The following is a 20,175-nucleotide window of genomic DNA, read 5'->3' as shown; positions in this document are numbered from 1 at the left end:
CTAAATCCTCTTACCGTATTTGTACATATGTGACTTCATTTTTACAAGAGTGTGCCGTTTTCTGTGACAATTTGAAAAACAATTTGTGTCCACACCTGCAGTCATTACCCGCTAGCCGGATGTGAACTTCACTGGTTGCAATGTGATTTCAAATAACGGGCCCTTGGAATTTTGTTGACCCTTAATTTACGGAGGGACAGTTTCATTTTACTGGAAAAAAGACTTTGCATAAGCACGCTGTTAACAACCATTTTTTGTTTTCATCATTATCCAAAGATGATTCATTACTGTTATTCCTTGTACAACTTTTTTCTTTTACCTTTGATGGAAGATTCCTTCTACTTTTTCAAAGTTTTTCATATCATTGGAATTTCAGTTCGTCTCTACTAAAAGATGCTGTATTTGTGTAACCCATTACTTCAGCCTTCCGTTTTGGACATTTCGTGTCTATTGATGAAGAACATTATATACTACTTCGCTTTTAGTTCTTTTTATTTTTGATATGCGTTACCTGCACGTTACATCGGTGCCGTATTCCGGGAACACGGAACGTTTATTTTCAAAAGCCAATTTCATTTTCGCACGTTGAACGGATGACATTTTTATTTTGCACTTTCTCTACGACATTGGAGTCGCAATGAAACAAAACTATAGAAAAGAAAAAAAGTAACAAGAGAAAACGAAAAACGAAAAAAAAAAACAAAGCAAAAAAAATAATAGAAGGAGCGTAATATATGAAAAACAAAGAGCGTAATATTTGGCAAGAGACAAGGATTAGCGGTAATATTTACGAAATAACGTGAAATATGTTACTTAGCAGTTAAATGTTACGAACAAGTTACTTCTTTGTCATTTCGCAATGTTCGACAATTAGATACCACAATTTCTCTGAGGACTGTTTGGCGCAATCGAGTGGAAAATCATGTCATGTACTGCGATGTCTAGTCCCTTCGTTGTTTACAAAATAGAAACTTCTATATATTTGCAATCGACAGTTAGAGCTACTTTTATTAGACATTTTGGTAATCGATAACCCAGTATCGGTCATTGTAGGCCCTTAAAACTTGACCTAGAAGCGTAATATTTGGCAAGAGACGAGGATTGGTTGCAATGTTCACGACGAAGCGCGAAAAGTGTTAATTTGCAGTGAAATGTTACGAAAAAGTTACTTCTTTGTCATTTGTATGTAGACTATCGTAATATTCGAGCACCTTATGTTCGAGCATTACATAGCAGGAATTCTCTGACGACTGGGTGGAGCTATCGAGTGGAAATTTATATGACGTACTAAGGTGTCTGGTCCCTTCGTTGTGTACAAAATACAAGCTCAAAGTCATTACAATCGACAAGTACGGTGATTTATATTAGATATTTTGGTAATCGATAACACACTTATCGGCCATTCTAGGCGATTCCCATTTGACCTAGGAGCGTAATACATGGCAAGTGCCAAGGATTAGCAGCAATATTTACGACAAAACTCGAAAAGTGTTAACTTGCAGTGAAATGTTACGAAAAAGTTACATCTCTGTCATTTGCATATCGAGTATTATCATGTTCGACCATTACATAGCAGGAATTCTCTTAGGACTGTATCCAGCTATCGAGTGGAAACTTATGTCACGTACCAAGGTGTCTGGACCCTCCATTGTGTACAAAATGGAAGCTTGTAAATCACAGCAATCGCCAATTACAGCGATTTATATTAGATACTTTGTTCATAAAACATATTATTGTGTGCTGTGGTTAATTTGTGTAATTCCATATAGTTTATACAATAAACAATACAATACTATACTATATTAGATTATAGTATAGCGTATTGCATTAACTTTTAGAAGCTCTCCTGTGTAATTTGGTACACTGCCATGCCTAAAATGTATTCTATAATGTACTGACACTAGTTTATTTTATTATTCCGTATGTACTAGTACATCCTGTATGACGAAGCCAATATCACTGTAAAATGATCTATGGCGAATAAAATTCTTGATTTTTGATTCATAGATAACTCGCTTATCGGCCATTGTAGGCACTTCCCACTTGACCTAGAAGCGTAATACATGGCAAGTGACATGGATTAGCAGCAATATTTACGACAAAACTCGAAAAGTGTTAACTTGTAGAGAAATGTTACGATAAAGTTACATCTCTGTCATTTACATATCGACTATGATCATGTTTGACCATTACATAGCAGGAATTCTCTTAGGACTGTATCTAGCTAGCGAGTGGAAACCTACGTCACTTACTAAGGTGTCTGGTCACTTTGTTGTGTACAAAATACAAGCTCAAAGTCATTACAATCGACAAGTACAGTGATTTATATTAGATATTTTGGTAATCGATAACACACTTATCGGCCATTCTAGGCGATTCCCACCTGACCTAGGAGCGTAATACATGGCTCGTGACAAGGATTATCAGCAATATTTACGACAAAACTTGAAAATTTTAACTTGTAGTGAAATGTTACGAAAAAGTTACATCTCTGTCATTTGCATATCGACTATCATTATGGTCGACCATTCTATAGTAGGAATTCTCTTAGGACTGTATCTAGCTATCGAGTGGAAACTTACACCACGTACTAAGATGTCTGGTCCCTCCATTGTGTACAAAATGGAAGATTGTAAGTCACGGCAATCGCCAATTACAGCGATTTATATTTGATACTTTGTTCACATAACATATTATTGTGTGATGTGGTTAATTGTGTGTAATTCCATAGTGTATACAATAAACATTACAATGAAACTTCCTGGCAGATTAAAAGTTTACTTAAGCTGTGAGCATCGAGCGTGAGTCGTGCTTCGGTAGCTCAGATGGTAGAGCACTTGCCCGCGAAAGGCAAAGGTCCCGACTTCGAGTCTCGGTCGGGCACACAGTTTTAATCTGCCAGGAAGTTTCATATCAGCGCACACTCCGCTGCAGAGTGAAAATCTCATTCTGGAAACATTACATTTCTATATTATATTAGATTATAGTATAGCGTATTGCATTAACTTTTAGAAGCGATCCTGTGTAGCCAAGCGGTTCTAGGCGCTACAGTCTGGAACCGCGCGACCGCTACGGTCGCAGGTTCGAATCCTGCCTCGGCCATGGATGTGTGTGATGTCCTTAGGTTAGTTAGGTTTAAGTAGTTCTAAGTTCTAGGGGACTGATGACCTCAGTAGTTAAGTCCCATAGAGCTCAGAGCCATTTTTTTCTCCTGTGTAATTTGGTACACTGCCATGCTTAAAATGTATTCTATAATGTACTGACACTAGTTTACTTTATTGTTCTGTATGCACTAGGACATCCTGTATGATGAAGCCAACATCATTATAAAATGATCTATGGTAAATCAAATTCTTGATTCATCGATAACTCACTTATCGGCCATTGTAGGCACTTCCCACTTGACCTAGAAGTGTAATATTTGTCAAGCAACGAGAATTGGCAGCAATATTCAGGACAAAATGCGAAAAGTGTTAATTAGTAGTAACATGTGACGATAAAGTTACTTCTTTGTCATTTGTATATCAACTATCGCAATGTTCGACCATTACATAACATGAATTCTCTGAGGACTGTGTGGAGCTATCGAGTGGATATGTATGTCACGTACTAAAGGTGTCTAGTCCCTTAGTTGTGTACAAAATAGGAGCTTGTAATTTACTGCAGGCGACAAGTACAGCGATTTATATTTGATATTTTGGTAGTCGATAACACACTTATTGGCCTTTTTATCGGTTCACACTTGACCTAGGAGCATATTCTTTGGCAAGAGGCGAGGATTGCCAGCAATATCTACGACAAAACTAGAGAAGTGTTAATTTGTAGTAAAACATAACGATAAAGTTACTTCTTTGTCATTTGAACATCGAATATAGCAATGTACGACCATTATATAGCGCGAATCGTCTGAGCACTGGGTGGAGCTGTCGAGAGGATATTTATGTCACTTATTAAGGTGTCTGCTCCCTTAGTTGTGTAGAACAGAAGCTAATAAGTCATTGCAATCGACAATTACAGCGTTATATATTTTTGTAATAGATAACCCGCTTATCGGCCATTGTAGGCGCTTCCCAATTGACCTAGGAGCGTAATATCTGGCAAGAGACGAGGATAAGCGGCAATGTTCACGACGAAACGCGGAAAGTGTAATTTGTAGTAAAACGTTACGAAAAAGATACTTCTTTGTCGTTTGTGTATCGACTATCGTAATGTTCGACCATTACATTGCACGAATTATCTAAGGACTGGGTGGAGCTATCGAGTGGATATGTATGTCACGTACTAAGATGTCTGGTCCCTTCGTTGTGTACAAAATAGAAGGTTCTTAGTCATTGCAATCGACAGTTGCAGTTACTTGTATTGGATATTTTGGTAACCGGCAACTCACTTATCGTCCATTTTAGGCGCTTCCTACTTGATCTAGGAGCGTATTATTTGGCAAGACACGAGGATTAACAGCAATATTTACGACAAAACGCGAAGTGTGTTAATTTGTAGTAAAATGTTACGATAAATTTACTTCTTCGTGATTTGTATATGTGCTATAGTAATGTTCGACCATTACGTAGCACGAATTCTGTGAGAACTCGGTGGAGCTATCAAGTGAAATTTATGTCACATACTGAGGAGTTTGGTCACTTTTTCGTGTACAACATAGAAGCTTCCAAGTCATTGGAATCGACCATTACAGCGATTTACAGGGTGATTATAATCAAAGTTAAATTTTCCAACGACTGGTCAGAATGACGTCAAATTGCAACAGAATACTATCGGAGAAAAGGGACACATATGGAAGAAGAAGAAAAGTAAATAGTTACAAAATGTAGCAATACATGGCGCTGTAAGCATCATAATGTAATAATTGTCGACTACACATGCAAATGTATCATAAAACAACGCCTAAGGTGTAAGTTTGTCATTAAACAAAGTGTACTACTCGGTATGCACGGGTGTACAGGCATGATACTGTTAGTTATGTAAGCCCATCCACTATGGCATGCTCATATCACATCGGATGGGGAAAAAATCGGCTTTGTCCAGAGACCAAAAACTGCATAAAAAACATCACTCACGTCGGTTTTTAACTCTCCTGAGGACAAAATCCACATAAAAAGCATCAGTCACATTGGTTTTTAATTGTCCAGATTCCAAAAACCGCATAAAAGCATTAATCACATCGGTTTTTAATTGTCCAGATGCCAAAAATTGCATAAAAAGCATCACTCATATCGGTTTTTAATTTTCCCGAGGCCAAAAATTGCAAAGAAAGCATATATCTCATCGGTTTTTAATTTTACTGAGTCCAAAAACCGATAAAGAGCATAATTCACAACTGTTTTAATTGTCATGAGGCCAGAAACTGCATAAAAAGCATCAATCAAAACCAAATCGGATTATTAATTTCCGTGTAACTGCCGCCAAACATGTTCAATGTGCTGTCCACCGTTTTCTGCAACAAACTGAAATCGAGAAACAAGCATGTTCCACAAGTGATCGAAGTGTTCCCGGGGTCTCGTTCAGAATGTGTTGCACAAAGTGCGCCTTCAATGCAGCTCAGTTTGCAGTCGGAATACTGAACACAACATCTTTCAGACAGCCCCAGCCTGAAGCCACATGGATTAATATCAGGTGATCGGGACGGCCAGGTAGTAGGGAAATGTCGGCTGATAATACTAGCATTTCCGAATTAGCACTTCAGCAGCTGCTTAACTGGACACTCAAAACGCTTACCAGCGATGGTGCAGGTAACAGGACCGGAAGCACCTGTCTCGTCAAAAAAATATGGCCCTATGATAAATGGTGCTGTAAACCCCCACCATATAGTGACCTTTTCAGGATGAAGTGGAACTGGTTGATTTGGATGTGGATTTTTTGTTGCACATATTCGTCAATTCTGTGTATTGATATATCCTGGAAGTGGGCTTCGTTTGTCCACAAAATCTTCCACAGTAATCATTGCTCACTTTCAAGCAAGCAAGATATTCTAAAGCGAAGGTCTCTCTCGCTGGCAGGTCAACAGGAAGCAACTCGTGCACAAGGGTAATTTTAAATGGATAGCAAAGAAGGATGTTTCGTTGGATTTTACGCACCATGCCCATGGGTATGTCCAATGTTCGGACAATTCTCCATGCGCTACACGTTTGCACACCACCACTCGTCTCCTCCTGCACTGTTATGGCCGCTGCTTCCACTGATGTCTAATCAATTCGTTTCCTCCTTCTGCCAGGTTGGACACCAAAAGAACTCGTCTTTTCGAATTTCCGAACAATTTTCTCCAGACCCACGGCAGTTATCGAACCAACGCCTTTTTTCAAACCATTCAGTGTCCAGAACTTCTGCAGAGCGACGTGTGCACAGTCATTATTCTTGTAATACAGCTTTACATGCAGTGCGCGAACCTGCATTGAGACGGTCATGGCGAACGTTGCACACACGGAAGGAGGAAAAACCGTGTACCCGGAGTGTTTATACCAACTTCAATGGGTCGTGCGCATGACACGTATTTTGACACATACAGCATCATCTATTGATAAATTTTCACACTATTTTTTTTTTCTTCTGCCATACGTCTTCCCCTTTCTCCGATAATATTCCGTTACAAACTGACGTCATTCTGACCAGTGGTGTTGTTTCTACAGCATTTGAATGCTTAACTTTAATTATAATCACCCTGTATATTAGATATTTTCATAATCGATAACTCACTTATCAGCTGTTGTAGGCACGTTCCCAGTTGACCTGGGGCCGGTTGTAGAATCTCCAGTTAGCAGCCGGTTAAGCGCTATTCCCGGAATAACACAAGAAATGCGTTGTACGAAACCGGAATAACCCCTAAACAGAGAATAAACTCAGGATACCTTAATCGGCGATTCCTGGACAGTTAGCGAGCTTAACCGGGGAATGAGTTTTCAAAATGGCAGGATTAGTGACAGATGCAGACAGTGATGGCGATATTTCGGTTGAAGGGTTCGTGAGAATGAGGCAGAAGAAGATACTGAGACGACGTCGATTCCGAATTTATACCCAGATTTCTACATCTACATTTATACTCCGCAAGCCACCCAACGGTGTGTGGCGGAGGGCACTTAACGTGCCACTGTCAATACCTCCCTCTCCTGTTCCAGTCGCGTATGGTTCGCGGGAAGAACGACTCCCGGAAAGCCTCCGTGCGCGCTCGAATCTCTCTAATTTTACATTCGTGATCTCCTCGGGAGGTATAAGTAGGGGGAAGCAATATATTTGATAACTCATCCAGAAACGCACCCTCTCGAAATCTGGACAGCAAGCTACACCGTGATGCAGAGCGCCTCTCTTGCAGAGTCTGCCACTTGAGTTTGATAAACATCTCCGTAACGCTATCTCGCTTACCAAATAACCCTGTGACGAAACGCGCCGCTCTTCTTTGGAACTTCTCTATCTCCTGCGTCAACCCGATCTAGTACGAATCCCACACTGATGAGCAATACTCAAGTATAGGTCGAACGAGTGTTTTGTAAGCTACCTCCTTTGTTGATGGAGTACATTTTCTAAGGACTCTGCCAATGAATCTCAACCTGGTACCCGCCTTACCAACAATTAATTTTATATGATCATTCCACTCCAAATCGTTCCGCACGCATACTCGCAGATATTTTACAGAAGTAACTGCTACCAGTGTTTGTTCCGCTATCATATAATCATACAATAAAGGATCCTTCTTTCTATGTATTCGCAATACATTACATTTGTCTATGTTAAGGGTCAGATGCCAATCCCTGCACCAAGTGCCTATCCATTGCAGATCTTCCTGCATTTCGCTACAATTTTCTAATGCTGCAACTTCTCTGTATACTACAGCATCATCTGCGAAAAGCCGCATGGAACTTCCGACACTATCTACTAGGTCATTTATATATATTGTGAAAAGCAATGGTCCCATAACACTCCCCTGTGGCACGCCAGAGGCTACTTCAGCGTCTGTGGACGTCTCTCGCTTATCAAAGGAAGCTGTGCTTTGTGTTTTCAATCTTGTATGTGAGAAACTGGAGCATATGACAGACAGGTGAGACTGTCTCTGTTTTCTTTAATAATACTGTTGATTTTTAGTAATATGCATTCGATTTCAGTAACTCAGGAATTCCGTCATGTTATTCATGTAAATCGGGCACATTGAAATGACGATTCGTAGAAAAATTGTCGTGTTTATCTGGTATGTGTTACAATTGCTGTAGTAGTGAAAAGGACTATTTCGCTTTATTTAGCAGACAAGGACATAATAGACTTAACCAAATGTAAAAAACATACAAATTATGTGTACAATTTGCATTAACAGCTTTTTCTATTTATGGCGAAACATTGATTTTTCGTGAAGCAAAACGCTTTTACAAAACAGTTGTGTCCCAATCTCATCAATGCCAGAAATATTGTACCACTTTGTTTTCTATTGGGAATGCCCCTGTTATGTAAACACCACAGCAGTGTCAAAACACCTTTCCACCTTCTATTGAAAATATTAGCATTGCAGGCCCATTAATGCTTCAGAGCAAGATTGTCTCCCACTTACAATTATTCACTGATGCCAGTGAACTATTGGTTCTTATTCAGGCTAAGTTTAACACAATAAGATTAAGAGAAAAGTAGGATTTTTTCTTTAAAAAAAGTGACGCTCCCCCGGCTATAGAAAGTAACTCTTGTTTCTTTGTTAATGGTGTTATCCACATAAGCCCACCCATATGTGTCATAAAATAATAGCTGCATTTGTATGCTATAAGAAGAGAACAGAAATCCAGGTATCTGCATAGTTGGCTGGAGTGCCTGGAATGCTATGGTTCTAATTTCCTTAACTATCAAGTTATTTTCAGTGTCCTTCGTCAAACTGTAGTTAGTTGATGGTACCTTAAATTGAACTATCATATATTTTACTTGTGTGAAGCACCATTTTTCCGAAACTGATGCCTTACTGTGACTGTTGAATATGACAAAAAGTATGCTAGCACATTAATGTCTACAGCAGAAAATATTGTTCACTCTTATATCCCATTGGGACAATAACTTTCTATCTTTTTAATGAATGCTTCAGAGCAACAAAATATTCCACCACCTAGCATTATTCCCATAAACATGTAAATAATTTGTGTTTGTTCAAATGGTAAAATTAATAGGAAAGTATATTTTCGGAAAAAAGGAAAGCTATAGCAGATAACTGTTGTACTTCTCAGTTATTAGTATTATCCACATAACCACATACATATTATCTCTGTGTGACAAGAACATAGGTACATTCCATTCAGTAAACAGGAATCTTTAGTTATTGGATCTACAGTGAAAGGTGTGGTTGCAAATTATGTTTTTAAATTTCTCTTGAATTATCTCATTTCATTCTTTACTTTCTTCCAGAAAACTACTACAGACATTCAGATATTTTGCCTCTGGTGATTTCTTTCTGTCCATTGGAGATTTTATTGGTATTGGCAAGGGAACAGCCAGCATGATTGTTACAAGGATGTGTATGACACTGGACAACATGCACAAGAGACAGTTTTTTAATTATTTCAGTTCTATGATGTAATTAAAAGAAAAGAAAATAAACGAATGTATATGGATTAATAAATTTTTATTCTGAAATCATTTGCATTAATTTTTATTTTCTGATCCTAATTTTGAGCTTCTTGAGCCTTTATTAACAAATACAATTCTTTCGCCCTTCTCTGGTTCTTGCCAAAGTACTTTTGAAACAGCACTCTCTGCAGTCTGCTAATTCTTTCACATTTGAGAACAGATATTTTTATTCTGAAAACAAAACTGAAATAAGCTGAGATGAGAATAAGAGAAGGAAGAACACAGTGTCAGTGCCAGGACTTCCCCTCCCAGATAACATACAGGTGCTAGAGATAATTGTAGAACCCAAAATTATGTATGAAACAGTGTCTCAACCATTTATGGTGAGATAGAATAACAGTAGCCTCCAGTTTGATATGTGTCATAGGTACATTTCCACCCCAAGATTATAGAAAAAATAATGGATGCTTATTGTGAATTTTGCCATATTATTCTTTATATACACTCCTGGAAATGGAAAAAAGAACACATTGACACCGGTGTGTCAGACCCACCATACTTGCTCCGGACACTGCGAGAGGGCTGTACAAGCAATGATCACACGCACGGCACAGCGGACACACCAGGAACCGCGGTGTTGGCCGTCGAATGGCGCTAGCTGCGCAGCATTTGTGCACCGCCGCCGTCAGTGTCAGCCAGTTTGCCGTGGCATACGGAGCTCCATCGCAGTCTTTAACACTGGTAGCATGCCGCGACAGCGTGGACGTGAACCGTATGTGCAGTTGACGGACTTTAAGCGAGGGCGTATAGTGGGCATGCGGGAGGCCGGGTGGACGTACCGCCGAATTGCTCAACACGTGGGGCGTGAGGTCTCCACAGTACATCGATGTTGTCGCCAGTGGTCGGCGGAAGGTGCACGTGCCCGTCGACCTGGGACCGGAACGCAGCGACGCACGGATGCACGCCAAGACCGTAGGATCCTACGCAGTGCCGTAGGGGACCGCACCGCCACTTCCCAGCAAATTAGGGACACTGTTGCTCCTGGGGTATCGGCGAGGACCATTCGCAACCGTCTCCATGAAGCTGGGCTACGGTCCCGCACACCGTTAGGCCGTCTTCCGCTCACGCCCCAACATCGTGCAGCCCGCCTCCAGTGGTGTCGCGACAGGCGTGAATGGAGGGACGAATGGAGACGTGTCGTCTTCAGCGATGAGAGTCGCTTCTGCCTTGGTGCCAATGATGGTCGTATGCGTGTTTGGCGCCGTGCAGGTGAGCGCCACAATCAGGACTGCATACGACCGAGGCACACAGGGCCAACACCCGGCATCATGGTGTGGGGAGCGATCTCCTACACTGGCCGTACACCACTGGTGATCGTCGAGGGGACACTGAATAGTGCACGGTACATCCAAACCGTCATCGAACCCATCGTTCTACCATTCCTAGACCGGCAAGGGAACTTGCTGTTCCAACAGGACAATGCACGTCCGCATGTATCCCGTGCCACCCAACGTGCTCTAGAAGGTGTAAGTCAACTACCCTGGCCAGCAAGATCTCCGGATCTGTCCCCCATTGAGCATGTTTGGGACTGGATGAAGCGTCGTCTCACGCGGTCTGCACGTCCGGCACGAACGCTGGTCCAACTGAGGCGCCAGGTGGAAATGGCATGGCAAGCCGTTCCACAGGACTACATCCAGCATCTCTACGATCGTCTCCATGGGAGAATAGCAGCCTGCATTGCTGCGAAAGGTGGATATACACTGTACTAGTGCCGACATTGTGCATGCTCTGTTGCCTGTGTCTATGTGCCTGTGGTTCTGTCAGTGTGATCATGTGATGTATCTGACCCCAGGAATGTGTCAATAAAGTTTCCCCTTCCTGGGACAATGAATTCACGGTGTTCTTATTTCAATTTCCAGGAGTGTATATGCCCAGTATAATTAATGATTATTAAAGCACAGAAACGTGATTTATTTATCCCCAATAATTGCTAAAATGGATGCACAAATGGTGTTAAACAATTTATTTTCTGTATAACACCCATTGCTGCTGTAATGAATTAGTTATTCTAAGATATAAACACAACAGCAAGCTAGCCAGTAATGACTTTAATAATTTTCAGTCCGATCAATCTCCATGAGGTCTGTGTTGTCACACTTCGTTGGAGAGACTATAAAGGCCAACTAGACCTACTACAAAGCAGACTGCATTTCACAGTTGCTTCTATTTACATGCTTACTTATAGTTCAATGCACCATCTACCCTACATCTACATTTGATGGAATACTATCATATAGAAATGTTGCATCTCAATCGAACTGACTGTGGCGTCCTTCTGTGACAATCATGTATTTTTGGAACTTACATTACACATATGGGGGCCACAAATCTACAACCTCTTAATATTTCCGTGCTTCTTTCTTTAAGTAAAAATAACAATCATCATTTGCCTCTTGGTCGGCCTTTGTGGCCGAGCGGTTCTAGGTGCTTCAGTCCGGAACCGTGCGATTTCTACGGTCGCAGGTTCGAATCCTGCCTCGGGCATGGATGTATGTGTCTGATGTCCTTAGTTTAGTTAGGTTTAAGTAGTTCTGAGTTCTAGGGGACTGATGACGTCAGATGTTAAGCCCCATAGTGCTCAGAGACATTTGTCTCTTGTAGCTTTTCTGTCGATCTATTTGAAGTTGTTTGTGAATGGAAACTGCTGCATATTTTTTCATATACTTTATACGGAAATCTAGAAAGATCCCTTAGTGGCCAAATAACTAATGACTGATCATTTAACTAAATTCAGGATAGGAAGTTATACATTTATGTACCCTATCAACTTAGTCAAATGTTTTGAACTAACATTTTCAATGGATGAAACTGCAACAGTTTTCGTGTTTCGTTCTATACTCTTGAACTTATTCACAGTACCTACCTTCATCAAGGTATTCTCAAGCGAAAAATTTTGCGGTCTGGAACGTTTATCATTCGTGTTTGACACGCTATTTTTGTAGACAAGGAGTACATAAATATGAAACGACGTACACGAAATACCCAGAGTGCTCTTCAGTTGTTGCCAAAATAACTCGACATGAGAACTATTCCAGGAATAACTAACCGAGGAATAAGATGGCGACGTACAACGCGCACTCAAAGTTAACCAGTAGTAAGCCTATTTCTCGGTTAGGTAGCCCTGGATTTATCCCGAGATTGTACAACTGGCCCCTGGGAGTGTAATATTTGGCAAGAGACGAGGATTAGCAGCAATGTTTACGACAAAATGCGAAAAGTGTTAATTTGTAGCAAAATGTAACGATAAAGTTACTTCTTTGTCACATGTATATCGACTATCGTAATGTCCGACCGTTAAATAACACGAATTCTCTGAGGACTGTGTGGAGTTATCGAGTGGAAATTTATGTCACGTACTAAGGCATCTGGTCCCGTCCCTTAGTTGTGTGCAAAATAGGAGCTTTTATTTTACTGCAATCGACAAGTACGGCGATTTATGTTAAACATTTTGGTAATCGATAACACACTTATCGGCCATTTCAGGCGATTCCCATTTGACCTAGAAGCGTATTATTTGGCAAGAGTCGAGGATTGGTAGCAATATTGACGACAAAACTAGAGAAGTAAAATGTTACGATAAAAAATGGCTCTGAGCACTATGGGACTTAACAGCTATGGTCATCAGTCCCCTAGAACTTAGAACTACTTAAACCTAACCAACCTAATAACATCACACAACACCCAGTCATCACGAGGCAGAGAAAATCCCTGACCCCGCCGGGAATCGAACCCGCGACCCCGGGCGAGGGAAGCGAGAACGCTACCGCACGACCACAAGCTGCGGACAAAACGTTACAATAAAGTTACTTCTTTGTCATTTATATATGGCTATCGTAATGTTCGACCATTACATAGCACGAATTCTCTGAAGTCTGGGTTGAGCTATGTAGTGGAAATTTATGCCATGTAGTAAGTTTTTTGGTATCTTCACTGTGTACAGAACAGAATCTTCTAAGGTATTGCAACCAACAAGTACGGAGATTTATATTAGACATTTTGGTAATCGATAACTCACTTATCAGCCATTGTACGCGTTCCCCACTTTACCTAGAAGAGCAACATTTGGCAAGAGACGAGGCAAGAGAGGAGGATTAGAAGCAATATTTACGACAAAACGCGAGAAGTGTTAATTTGTAGTAAAACGCTAGGAATAAGTTACTGCTTTATCGTTTGTATATCGACTATCGTAATGTTCGACCATTACATAGCAGGAATTCTCTTTGGAGTTAGGACTGTGTCTAGCTATCGAGTGGAAAGATGTCTGATCCATTCGTTGTGTACAAAATAGAAGCTTCTAACTCAATGCAAACGACAATTACAGCGACTTACATAAGATTTTTCGGTCATCGATAACTCTCTTATCGGCCATTTTAGGCGCTTCCCACTTGACCTAGGAGCGGAGAATTTGGCAAGAGACGGATATTAGCAGCGATATTTACGACAAAATGCGAGAAGAGTTCATTTCTGGTAAAATGTTACGAAAAGTTACTTCTATGTCATTTCCATATCGACCATTACGTAGCACGAATTCTCTGTGGACTCGGTGGAGCTATAGAGTGGAAGCTTATGTCACGTACTAAGGCAGTGGTTCTCGAACTTTTTGAGCTTCGGGCGCATTTAAAAGGCCCCAAATAATTGTGGGCGTACTACATACACTCTTCTGTGGAATATTTTACAGCCGTCAATATGGGAAATCAGTACTGTGATAAAATAACAGTCATTTTATTTTGATTTTTGCGTCCAGACTACAGAAAAAACGACTTATATTAATAAAAATATACGTTATCACAATAACAACAAATTATTTTTGTGTACAAAATGTGAGAGGTTCATGAAGCATGTTTGCCACCCAAGTGACGGCTGAGCGTCGCGTTGCCTCCAACCCTGCCAAGACGAAAGGCAGTATTGAAATGAAATAATGCAGTAAAACTAACGATTAATTCAAATTATAGAGAAAAGTAATAATGCAGTACAAATGAAAGGTACCCTACATCTACGCTTTCTAGTGTTTACGAGAAACATTTCTTCAATTTTTGGAGATATATTTGAAAGACAAACTCTCATTTCCTCATCAATACAATGAAGAGCTCCTCTCTTTTTACACTTAACTGTGGTGAGGGCAGAAAATCCTAATTCACGTAAATATGACGGCGAAAATGGGAGTAAAATGTTCAGAGCCTTTTTAGATATCGACACACATTCTTCTTTTATAGAAATCCAAAAGGCTTCAAGAGACAATTTCTTATGCTTAATCATCAGTCAACGATCAATATATATAGCTGCCAGTTCTTCTTCTTCTGTTGATATTAAGCCGAAATCACCTGAAGTTTCCATGAATGGGTTTTGAATGCAGTCGCACTCTTCAGTGTTGAGGGATGGAAAATCTGAGTTCTGTTTCTCTTCTAAACTTATCAAATAATTCACTACCAGTGTTGCCAATTTAGCGACTTTGTCGCTAGAAATAGCGACTTTTGCCTTCGTCTTAGCGACAAAAAAAACTTTTTAGCGACAAAAAAAACTTTTTAGCGACAAAAATTACTTAGCGACTTATCTGGCGACTTTTGGAGTACAAATCAAAACTATTTTGGGCCAGCATTTTCATTAACAAAACTAAGATTTTAACTATAGAATGGGTACTACACTGACTTTGTTCTAGATTTACTAAGTTAAATTAAGTTCTTAGCAGATCATGTAGCATTGTTCAGCATTTTCTGAATGTGGGAATTGCCTACAGAGTAAGAAAACCTTGACTATAGAACAATTCATTATTCATTACCCACTAGCCTGTTATCGTCGATAGCGTAACGCTCTATAATTCTTCAACTTTTGAAGTTCCTTTATTTTTCGAATTGACAAAAAACATATGTAATATTAAGTATAATAAAATACATTTCTGTCCAGCAACCTCTAATTTTTCGATATGTTAACTCGCAGTCAAATGATTACCACATGCACAGTGGTAACACAAGAACAATTCGGTGGGGGTATCTCAGACATTACGTTTTAAACAATGAACAATAGGACTGATATCGAGTTACCGAGTGAGTAGATTATTTCATGACCTCTAGTTCGCCTGAGTTTTAATATATTTTCAGTGATTATAAATTGGTGAAACTTATGTTGTGGTGGCTTACATAATGGATTTACCGCAGAAGAAGAAGCAGTACGCTCAAAAATATCGGGATGCGTGGGAAGCAGAACCTGAATTCAATGGGTGGCTGAAACCAGTCGTTGGAGACTTATCGAAGGCAAGATGTCAAGTATGTGCAACAGAGTTTTATGCTAAATTGTGTGATATTAGAAAGCATTCGAAAACTATTAAGCATAAACAAAAAATTTATTAAAAAAAAAACACAAACCACCTTACCTGTGAAAATAGTTCCGAAAACTACAGTTAGAACAGCAAGCAGAGCGGACGGCGCCCTTTCTTTATTTATTGCTGAACATTGTTCTATTTTAGCTGTAGATCATTTAGGAATACTGTGCAAGAAGGTGTTTTCCGGTGATGAGGGCGCTAAAAACATGCAATTACATCGTACAAAGTGCACTAACATTATAACTGAAGTTTTGGCTCCATATTTTACACAATCATTGGCTGAAAATATAGGCAACCAAAAATACAGTGTACTAATAGATGAATCCACAGATGTATCAATATCTAAAATGCTAGGTATCGTTATACGGTACTATAGTGTAAACAACCAAACCATTTGCTCAGAATTTCTCAAACTCGCTGCAGTAGGAACTGCAGATGCAAGAAATCTGGCTGCTGTTCTTGTGAATTCTTTGAAAGATCTCATACTTCCAATCGCTAATATGGTAGGAATTGGCTCAGATAATGCTTCTGCAATGGTTGGAATAAACAATGGGCTTTTCGAACAACTCAAGAGAGAATATGGTTTGAAGCATTTGGTATTGATCTGTTGCATTTGTCACTCTCATCAGCTTGCAGTTTCGCACGCCTCAGTGAATACCATACCTAGAAACATAAGAGTTTCTTGTACGTGAAACCTACAATTGGTTCTCCATTTCACCCAAAAGACAAGAGGAATATAAAAAGGTTTATGAGAAAATAAATTGTGGAAAACAGCCACTAAAAATTTTGAAGGTCTGTGCAACACGTTGCCTTTCAATTGAACCAGCAATACGAAGAATTCTGGAGCAGTGGGAAGAACTAAAGCTACATTTTTCACTTGCCATGGTTCAAGAAAATTGTTACACTGCCGATCTTTTGTACAAGATGTATTGTGACGACTCAAATCATCTTTACATGTTTTACCTTAAACATGCTTTAAAAGACGTACAAATAGCAATAAAAGCTTTTGAAGAAGAAGACAATGACCCCACTAAACTACTAGATACACTTGTATTTCTCATGCAGTCACTCGGACAAAACATAGTTTTTCCAGCTGTTGATTTGTTGACACCACCAGTTCCAAGTGAATTTATGTACGCAAATCCGAACCTTGGCTTTATGTTTGAACAGAAATTGTCTGAGTCAAGTTTGTCTGAAGAAAATAAAGTTTATTTGAAGAAGAGATGCATTCAGTTTAGTCTGAAACTCATAAAAGAAATTCATCAAAGAATGCCATGTAACGTTACGATCCTGAAAAAATTGTCTGTGCTGAATGTTGAAGAAACACTAAAAGTGAATAAAAATAATGCTGTAGCGGATGCAGCCAAAGAATTGGGTTTTAGTGGCGATTTCATAGACGGTATGCTGCAAGAATGGCATAATACAACTTCATTAGGTGGAATAACACTACTAACACTGTTCGATTTTGGAGTGAGGTTTTGCAGCATAAAAATGCCGCAGGGGAGAATCCTTTTTCTTTGATTTCACAGCTAGCAATGACTGTTCTATGCCTACCGCATTCCAATGCAGAAGTGGAAAGAATATTCAGTTCTATGAACATTATAAAAACTAAACAACGTAACAGATTATCGTTAAAGACAATTAATGCTTTCATCATATTGAGAGACCAGCTGAAGAAACAAAATAAAGATTGTGCATTTTTTGACATACCGTCAGACGTATTGGAGCTTATTGGAACGAACAAAAATTACTCTTTTGCGACAAAACTAGTCGAACTGCAACATCATCTTCTGAGCGACGTTCAACCCTCTACATCAACTACAGTTCTGTCAGAGCATGAAACAGAATAGTTATTCGATCTTCTGAGTGACGACGATGAATAGCTCACATACCGGTATGTATATATTTTGTGACCTAATTTGAGTTCTTGCTTTCTTTTGTTACAAATATAGTTGTATATTTCTAGTATATTCGACTACTGTGATTGAAGCAACAATTTATGTGTTGCATCAATTATGATAACATGTTTAATTAACCGTTAGCGTATTTTATATGTATGTTGTTGCAAGCGATGCATCATTTAATGAAGACAATATAGCAATTACGTATAAGAGACAATTTTTATTAGTATTTTATTACCCCCCCCCCCCCCCCCCCACTGGCTTATTGCACCATTCACAGGACTAAATTTTCAAAACACCCCTACTAAAATCAGTTTTAGCGAATTTTGATATTGAATCTAGCGACTCGGGTTTTTTAGCGTTGGCGACGCTGTTCACTACTATTGGAAGTAGAGATGGGCAAACTGAAACACGTAACTGTTTCGAAACAAATGAAGCAGTACAGTGTAATGTTTCGATACGCTGTTTCGAAACAGTGAAACAGTTTGTGTTTTGTAATCTAATAAACCTACACATTTTATCATCTTGACTGTCTACTGTATAAGTATGTCCACATAAACACAAATGAGGTGCGAGAGCGCTAATCATATCGCAGAAAGTATGAAATTATCACTTAGGCGTCTTGGCAGTTTCGTATTTCTGCAGCAAATACGCTGCTTTCGTGTCGTGTGACTTCCATATTTTTCAATTGGCTGAGGACAGCCATAGCTGAAGACAGAAGAGCCACCACGAACGGAACTGGAGGTGGGAGCAAACTGCAGAAACAACGGATATGCTACTGGGATTCCCACATTCTGTTAGTATGGGTAATATACCCATCCTGCTAATTTCCATGCGCACAAAGGGAATCATTGAGGATAATAGGCACAGTGACTATAGACTCACAAATAACGCCAAATAATTCGAATAAATAACAAAATATAACAGAAAAAATTTTGTCTTTCAAGGTGTTTCGAACCGTTACTATAAATTCACCATGCTTCCTAGTCCTTCCCGTTCACCATTACACTATCAGTGATGTGAAACAGATTGCTTGCAATTATACCTACATCAAATTTATGTATATGTCTAATAACCGTCACTCTACGCCTTTTTTATTCGAAATGTTGTAGGCTTACTTACGTTTCTTAATATGATTGCTGTACATGAACAGAGAAGCGTGTGTTATCAAAAAGTGTAATTTAACTGAATGATTTTCACATATTTATTATTTTGAATGTGAATAGTATGCGTTGTTTTATTGCTTGGTTAGTGTTTATAAAGCAGATGTTACGCCATTTCGGAATATGACGGTCAGGTAGAAACGAAGCTTTATTTTCGGATATCTTAAGCTTCATGCTATTGCTTGTCAAAAAGATTTTGACACTCTTGAAAGTGTTTCATGAAGTGATATGTTAAATGCGTTTCAGTACCTATGCCGAGCCCGAATCTCGTCCGACACAAGAGGGGAATGAAACATCACTGTTTCGATACAATTAATCCGTTCCAAGCACTGGTGGACTGAAACAGCCTTATTCTGAAACAATGATACAGTTTCTGTGTCTGGCTCGAGACCGCGAATCTGGTCCAGTTATCCGAGACAGGGGTGGAATGAAACAACACTGTTTCGAAACAGTGAACCGTAGCCGTTCCGAAACACTGAAACAGTACCACGTATCGATACACTGTATCGAAACATAGAAACAGTGGCCAAGTCTAATTGGAAGTATTTCTTATGCATGTGCTCCTTACATACGGGAACATTTCCAAGATACCTTGAATAGCTTTTCTTTTGCATATTTGTAGTTTCCTATGAAAAGGTTTAATTTTGTCGTTGGATGTGAAGATATTTTCTTCTTTCCCTTGCATGCTAGTGTTCAAAATATTGAACTGCTGAAATATATCGGCCAAATACAGCAATCTGGCAATCCAAAGTTCACTCTGAAAGAGGTTATATAAATGTAAACGTTTCATTTGTTCGAAAAAAAAAAAGCGAGGAGTTCTTGTCTTAGCTCATGCACACGGTTAAGTACTTTCCCCTCTACAACTACCTGCCTTCTGTGTGTAAAAGAAACTGTCTGTGTTCTGACTCCATAACGATGCAAAATTTTTCGAATGAACTGGTTTTAACTGGTCTTGTTTTCATAAAATTTAGCATCTGAACAACGTGCTCTAAGACTTCTCTCATTTTTTTTCTCCCAATGTTTTTGTTAATGAGGGCTTCCTATGAAGAAAGCAGTGAGCTGTGATAACATCTTAAGTTTGTTTTTTTATAAGGCGCTTAACGTAGCTTACTATTGAAGGGACGCCATCTGTACAAGTGTCCATACACGACTTCCATGTTAGCTGCTACTTACTAAGATAAACCTTTAGTAGACACAC

The sequence above is a fragment of the Schistocerca nitens genome, chromosome 10 (assembly GCF_023898315.1).
Source record: "Schistocerca nitens isolate TAMUIC-IGC-003100 chromosome 10, iqSchNite1.1, whole genome shotgun sequence".
Lineage (NCBI taxonomy): Eukaryota > Metazoa > Arthropoda > Insecta > Orthoptera > Acrididae > Schistocerca > Schistocerca nitens.
The sequence above is the reverse complement of the archived record's forward strand: the minus strand, read 5'-3'. Positions refer to the sequence as shown.